The sequence below is a fragment of the Triticum aestivum genome, chromosome 2B (assembly GCF_018294505.1).
Source record: "Triticum aestivum cultivar Chinese Spring chromosome 2B, IWGSC CS RefSeq v2.1, whole genome shotgun sequence".
Classification (NCBI taxonomy): domain Eukaryota; kingdom Viridiplantae; phylum Streptophyta; class Magnoliopsida; order Poales; family Poaceae; genus Triticum; species Triticum aestivum.
Genome location: NC_057798.1, coordinates 644,327,011 through 644,333,912, shown reverse-complemented (window position 1 = coordinate 644,333,912; position 6,902 = coordinate 644,327,011).

Sequence of the window (6,902 nt, the reverse complement as noted above, 5' to 3'; positions counted from 1 at the left end):
CCGTCAACACCCCTTCCAAGCAAATTCCTCAAGCCACAACACCCAGGGTGATGACTGATCGTGAGTTACTCCTTAGTCTTCATCAGAAAGTTGATCGCAATCATAAATGGGTCAAACGTCAGTTTGGTTCAATTCTTTACAACATGACCTCAACACACAATGCAGTGAAGAAAAACCAATACTACCTCCATGAAACCTTCAACCGTACCTGGGCTGTTCTATCTCATATCTACAGCGCAGAAGATCTGAAGAGCATGGGTCTCAAGGAAGAATTTGACTGGTCTGCACCTCCACCGAAGAAATTCAAGAAGGTCAAGGTTCCTTCCTTGGTGGCCAGCTCCTATTCTTCATCACGCGACACTGATGAAAATGAAGACATGGACGACACTGCGGCAGGCCCTACTACGACAACCGACCCCGACAACGCTGGCGCTCCTCCATCAACTTGATATTCTTCAGGGGCGTTAGTCCTCGGTTTTGATCCTTTTGGTCATTCGATGACAAAGGGGGAGAAATCTGAGTTAGTCTTCGAGCGGGTCTATTATATGGGCGTTTTTTCTAAGTTACAACTCTCGCTCTTCTGAAACTCTTATTGGATCGAGTTGTAATCTTAAACCTGATGGTGCTCTGATACTTTTGATGCACTGTGCTCTAACACTTTTGATGCGTTATTCTGCATGCTTGTTCCTCGTTAAAATTATTGCTCGCATGCTGAATCTCTTCAGGCACCATATTTCATCATGCATTTCAAATTCTTTATATTAAATGTCAAATGGATGTATGAATTACAAGATATAGGGGGAGATCTCCATGATTCAACTCTTCAAGTGTGCATTGCTTCAAAAGCAAATTCCTCACTATGCACATCTTCAGGGGGAGTTCTTCTATATCTTGCAATCAAATTCCTCAATATCAGTACTTACACTTCATATGTTTATACCCGTTGAAAACTTAACCTATATTGTCATCAATCACCAAAAAGGGGGAGATTGTAAGTGCATCTAGTGCCCCTTAGTGATTTTGGTGTATTGAAGACTTATAGATTAAGGGACTAAGGTGTTTATGAGTGTACACAGGTCTATAAGTCTATGAGGAGTTTGATATTTACACAGAAAGTCGACCCCTAAAAACGAATATCTTCGACTGAAGATTTTGGTATTCCTGAAGACTTTCATGAATACTTTGAAAGTGAAGAAATTGGTGTGTCCATGAAGACTTGATATTCATGCAAGGAATACGAAGCTTGAAGACTTTTGTTTTCATAGTTTTTTTTCTCTTTCTTGAGTCATAGGAAACACCGTACTGTTAAAGGGGGTCGAGGAAATACTAAGGAAAAAATTTCATGTGATGCTCAACTCAAAATCCTACACCTACCAATCCCTTCAAGTGAAGCCATTGGAAATCTCATACAGTTCAGTCAATTTCTTCAGTGACAGAGACGAAGTTCTTCTGATCGTTGAGGAATTTGTTCTGACTGGGGAGTTAGGAATTCGCCAGTGCGGATTGCCTACACAGTGAGGAACATGATAGCCCTGAGAAATTTGAGAGTCAAATTTCCGACCGTTGCTGTGCTGCGTGCCAGCTGTCCCAAAATATCTTATCCACCTAACGGTCATATCATTGAAGGGCATTTATGTCTTATCATGTCGGGCTGCTCCCTAGGCTATAAATAGCCGCCCCCTACAACCACTAGCTGGTTGGTTGCTTCGAGAGAAACTGACACTTGTCATTTGAGAGCAACCCATCCTCCGAGGAGTTTGAGCGAAAATCATCAAGTGAGGAAAAACCCAAACCCAAACACCCACAAACCCAAAGTGATTGAGCATCACTGAAGAGATAGATCATGCGTGGATCCGACGCTTGTTACCTTTGAAGACTGTGCTTCTTCCAGATGGTTAGGCGTCATGGTCTAGAGCATCCAAGAGGAATTGTGGATTGCCGAGTGACCGAAGTCTGTGAAGGTTTAGAAGTCGCCTGAAGACTTACCACGAGTGATTGGACAAGGTCTGTGTGACCTTAGTTCAAGGAGAATACGGTGAGGACTTGGTGTCCTGAGCTGCGTGCTCAGCGACTGGGTGTCCGGGACTGTGTGTCCTCGAGTTTAAATACTCATCCGCTCCAACCAGACATACAACTGAGACAGCAGTTGGAACTGGTCTACCAAATCATTGTCTTCACCAACCTTACTGGTTCTATTTCCTCAACTCTTTCATTTCCTCATTACTGTGTTGAGTGATTGTTCATATCTGTGTTTGAAGACTTTGACTGAAGACTTTCTCAATTTCCTCAGTTCAATTTCTTCAGTCTGTTTGTCTTCATCTTGTGTTATCATGTGTTTACACTTTCTGTACTCTGTGTTTGTCTTCATTTCATCATGATGACCATGTGTGTATTCTGTCATGCTTACTTCTGAGTACTTATTCCGCTGCAAGTAGTTCTTCGCTAAGGAATTTCCTCACCGGCAAATTCCTCAGTGAAGAATTCATAAAAATCGCTTATTCACCCCCCCCTCTAGTCGATATAACGCACTTTCACCTCGGTCGCGAGAGGAGGGTATGTACTCCCTCCGGTCCTTTTTGCTCTGGATATAAGAATTATCTGAAGTCAAACCTTGTAAAGTTTGACCATATTTATATGAAAAAATATCAACATCTACAATGCTAAAGTTATACAATATGAAAATTTAAGTCACGACGCATCTCATGATAATGATTGATTTCACATTGTGAATTTCGTATTCTTTTCTATAAAGTTGGTCAAACTTTATGAGGTTTGACTTCGGACAAATCTTATATGTGAACTAAAAAGGACCGAAGGGAGTACCATAGGACGTGGCCTATGGTACATACCCTTGGAGCATCTCTAGCAGATCCATTAAATCGCGGAATTGAAAACGTGATTTTCAGTTCGCGGAAAACGCATTTTAAGGCTCGGTTTGAGTTGCGGTCGAATAGACCCCTCAAACTTGAATTGTAAAACCGAATATTTGCTTATGTTTTTCCCCACGTCTTCTTCTCCCTCTCGCCCGTGTCCACGATCTACTAGCTCACTCCTATGAAGCCGACGGACAGCGCATAAAACGGCCAAATATGGAGCCGCCGGCGTCAAGGACGACTCGCACGAAGCTAGCTTGCTCCAATCAATCCAAACGGCCAAATACGGAGCCACAGTTGTCGTAGCTAACTGAATCAACCTAGGAGCTAGCTAGCTGAATCTATTCAAGCAGCCGGGGCGGGCGGCTGGCGGCCGAGGGGTCGGGATGGGCGGTCGGCTTCCGAGGATGGGCGGGGTGGCGCTCGGGGCGATGAGGACGATAGATGCAGATGTTTCCATGGCAGTTGGACTCCCGCGCAACTGCTTTCTCTTGATAAGTGGACACCAAAACTGTGTTTTTATAGATCGGGAGGAGCTTTTTTACCGCACCCTTAAAAAAATTCACAGGTCAGAGACGTTTACGGGTTCTATTCAGGTCTTTTTTCAGCTTAAAACTGTAAACCGACTATTATTTTACAGTTTCGTGCATTTTAAGGGTCTGCTATAGATACTCTTAGACCATGCCAATGCAACAAATTTCAAATGATGCTGGTAAATTAAACCGATTTTTGCTAAAACACTAGCGTTTATTTTCTATAGCAGAGGTGTCTAATTAAGCATCTTCGCCGTAGGAAATAGGCAGTTTGTTGTGCATGTGGTTAGGCGAGAAATTTAGTCGGTCGTACGGATATCATTTACAGTTGGAAGGCTCCCTCTCACATTCTCACACCAGAATGCATGACTTGTGGGCTTCTAGCTAGACTAGACAAGTCTTCCGCATGCAAGCCATGAATCTTTTGCCACAAACAAGAGCTTGCATGCGGAAGACTTGAATTCTCCTTCCCAACGCTTTTCTCTTTTGCCAGAAACAAGAGTTGTTCGACTGCATCTCAGTTCACTAATGGTGTTTGGGAAAGCAAGCTGCACCCGAATCTAACTGCCACAGCTGCCAGAGAATTGCAGGCCTTAAACGACGTTTTGGACGGCATCCAACCTATGGAAGAGCATGCTGATTCATAGAGGCCAATCTGCCTATATAACAAGCCCACAACACTCTTCTTCTACGAGATGCTCACATTTAAGGGGCTCCAATGCCCCTTGAAAGACAAGATTTGGGACAATATTATACCTAATAAACACAGAGTTTTCCTCTGGTTAGCGACCCGTGGCCGGGTAAACACAAGGGACAATATGCTGAAGAAACAATGGAAGATCACAACTCATAATGGCTGTGATTGGTGCCCCACATCAGAAACCATATGCCTCCTGATTCTACGGTGTCGGTTAGCTAATGCAGTCTGGCGTAAGGTCGGTCTACATGGTATTGCAAATGCTTGCCCAGACTTGCAAAACCTTCATTTTATCAGAGGAGACCACGGCCACGCATGGTAAACTATGGCACGTCCTCTTTGCGGCGGTTGCGGTTGCTCTCTGGACAGCCCGGAACGCTCTTGTCTTCAGGACAGAGGCATGGACTGCAACTCGGACTTTCAAAGAGATCCACCAGCTTCTTCACCTCTGGAAAAATAGAGCGCGAAGGGACCAAGATTTAACCACCCTGTGTAATTATGCTGCTCTTTTCCTCCAAGCCTAACCCCCCCCCCCCTCTCTTTTACCTATTTCTTTCATGTTAGGCTTGGTGGTGGCCTGCTGCACTTGTTGTGCTTCAACACACCACCTTCATGTAATATGACTCCTGTCATCCAGGTTCTTTTGCCCCGTTTTAAATGCATAAGGTAGATCATGATCTACCTTTTCCTTCAAAAAAAAAGCTAGACTAGACAAACCAAAGAGCCATGTGTACGCAAGCACACCTCCATCCACCACCCAAACTTGCGTGAACAAAATTAAACCTGCTATTCCAGCCAATTAGCCCTTACATATATACGTCCACTAGTCTTGCAAAAGTCCCTAGCACACTACTCCTACTTGGCAAGAGTGTATGCTATATCAAGGGAACTAGGCTGTAGCCTAGTGGCAAGGGTGGGCGGTGGCACACCCAGCCGCGGCGAGGGTTCGAATCCCGTCGGGGTTGAGTTTCTGGTTCCTCATCCGGATGGACTTTTTCTATATAAAAGTAAAAAATATGTCCCGGGTTTTAGTGCCCATGGATCTATTATTTTTAAGCTATATCAAAAACCAATGAAAAGAAAGTCCCTAGAACAGAAAAGAAAGCCTTCCGCATCCAGCGAACGCACGTAGCCTCCAGCCTCGATCGGTCAGTCGACGATCCGTATGCACGGTATTTCCTACTAGCATCGACGCGACGTCCCAACATGTGATCGGTCGACAATTGTCAAAGATGGGGCGTGCCACATGCCTTGTTGACTGCTGTGTGCTACGTAGCTTTCGACAGGTGTATGTTTAGAGCAGTTATAGCTCTCGGCACCAGATCAACAGTAATTAAAGTGAACGAGTATTGCCTTCGGTTCCCTATATGCGTACGTACGTAAGCGCCTAGCTAATTATTCAGTACATCTATACCAGTATCTCTGTTCAAACAACGTACCCTGTAAACAATTTCCGAACAAGCACACACGCACACACCAGTTGGGAATGGGAGCCAACAGAGGACAGAAAACCAAAGCCCCATGGTCATGAAAAACAAGGAGGGTGCTGGAGTTTCAATGCCAGGAACGCGCGCGTGTACTAGCGGTCTCGCTTTCGCCCGAGGCCGACGGCCGCAGCCAGCCGTACGCCGATGGTCGCCCGCGCGCGCGTCGGCATCGTTGGACGTTATAAGAACACGTCGCGCGCGTGGACGGCGCCACTCGGTCGCTCTCCATCGATGATCGTCGCGGACTGCCTGGGATACAGCCCCGTACGCTTTTGTCTCGTCAACACGTACGCGCGCGGTCCATCTCCCGCGCTTGGGATACATCTCCATGCGTTGTCTCCTCAACACGCGGGGCGCGCTCCGTGCATCGTCCAAATGGCCGCGGATCACTAGCCGACCTTCGTAGACGATGACGATGATGCACGGCCTGATAAAGTATAGTAGTAACTGTTTTTGTATCGCTGATAAAATACTGGAGTACTCTAGTACTGTAGAACTGTTCTTTGTTGTGTGCAGCTGCAGATGCTCATCCTCTTATTCCCGCTTCGCTGTAACATATTCCACGAATCGGAATTTTCAGGGCACTTGATCGTGCGCGCGCGCGTGCGGCGACGTGACTGACCAAGCGAGCTTTTAGTCTCTTTTCCGTGGTCTACTTTGGTTTCTCCGACATGCCACTGAACGAACGGCCCTCCTCCAGGTGTAAAGGCCAAGTAACTCCGGTTGGTTGCAGGAAAGATCACAGGAAAGGAAGGCTTTTAAATTCTTCTGCGAAAAGTTGGCATAACGTCCCAACAAATCAAGTACTAGCTCCTTTTTTTTTGACATTCAAGTACTAGCTCTTAATTTCTACTAGCACACACCTACTATATGCAGGTGCCTGACTCTAAGCTTGTAGTATATGAAGCAGTTGAGTACTTTTGGGGCTAGGGTTGCACAAAACACCATATATTGGGGTAATTCGATGCAGCTAGGTCTAATCCATCATTTAGGTGTGTTGACATGATTCCTGATAATTGGATCCAGTTTGTAAGTGCACCGGTGGCAAAAAAGAAAAACCGACCACATCAACATCCAATTAGAATTGTCAATATCTAACCATCCTTTGCTCCAATTCAGTTAAATTTCCCCCAGAATATTAGCGACTGCATTTACGATTTACTAGATTATTTTTTGCATTTTTCTTGCACAAAACACATTGCACAGAAGAGCATGCCGCTGGCAAAGTGGCCGCCAGTGATGGAGCCTAGCCAGCTCTCCTACGTCGTCGGGTAAGCATGTCTCTGCGCCCCCCTCCCCACCTCCAAGGTCT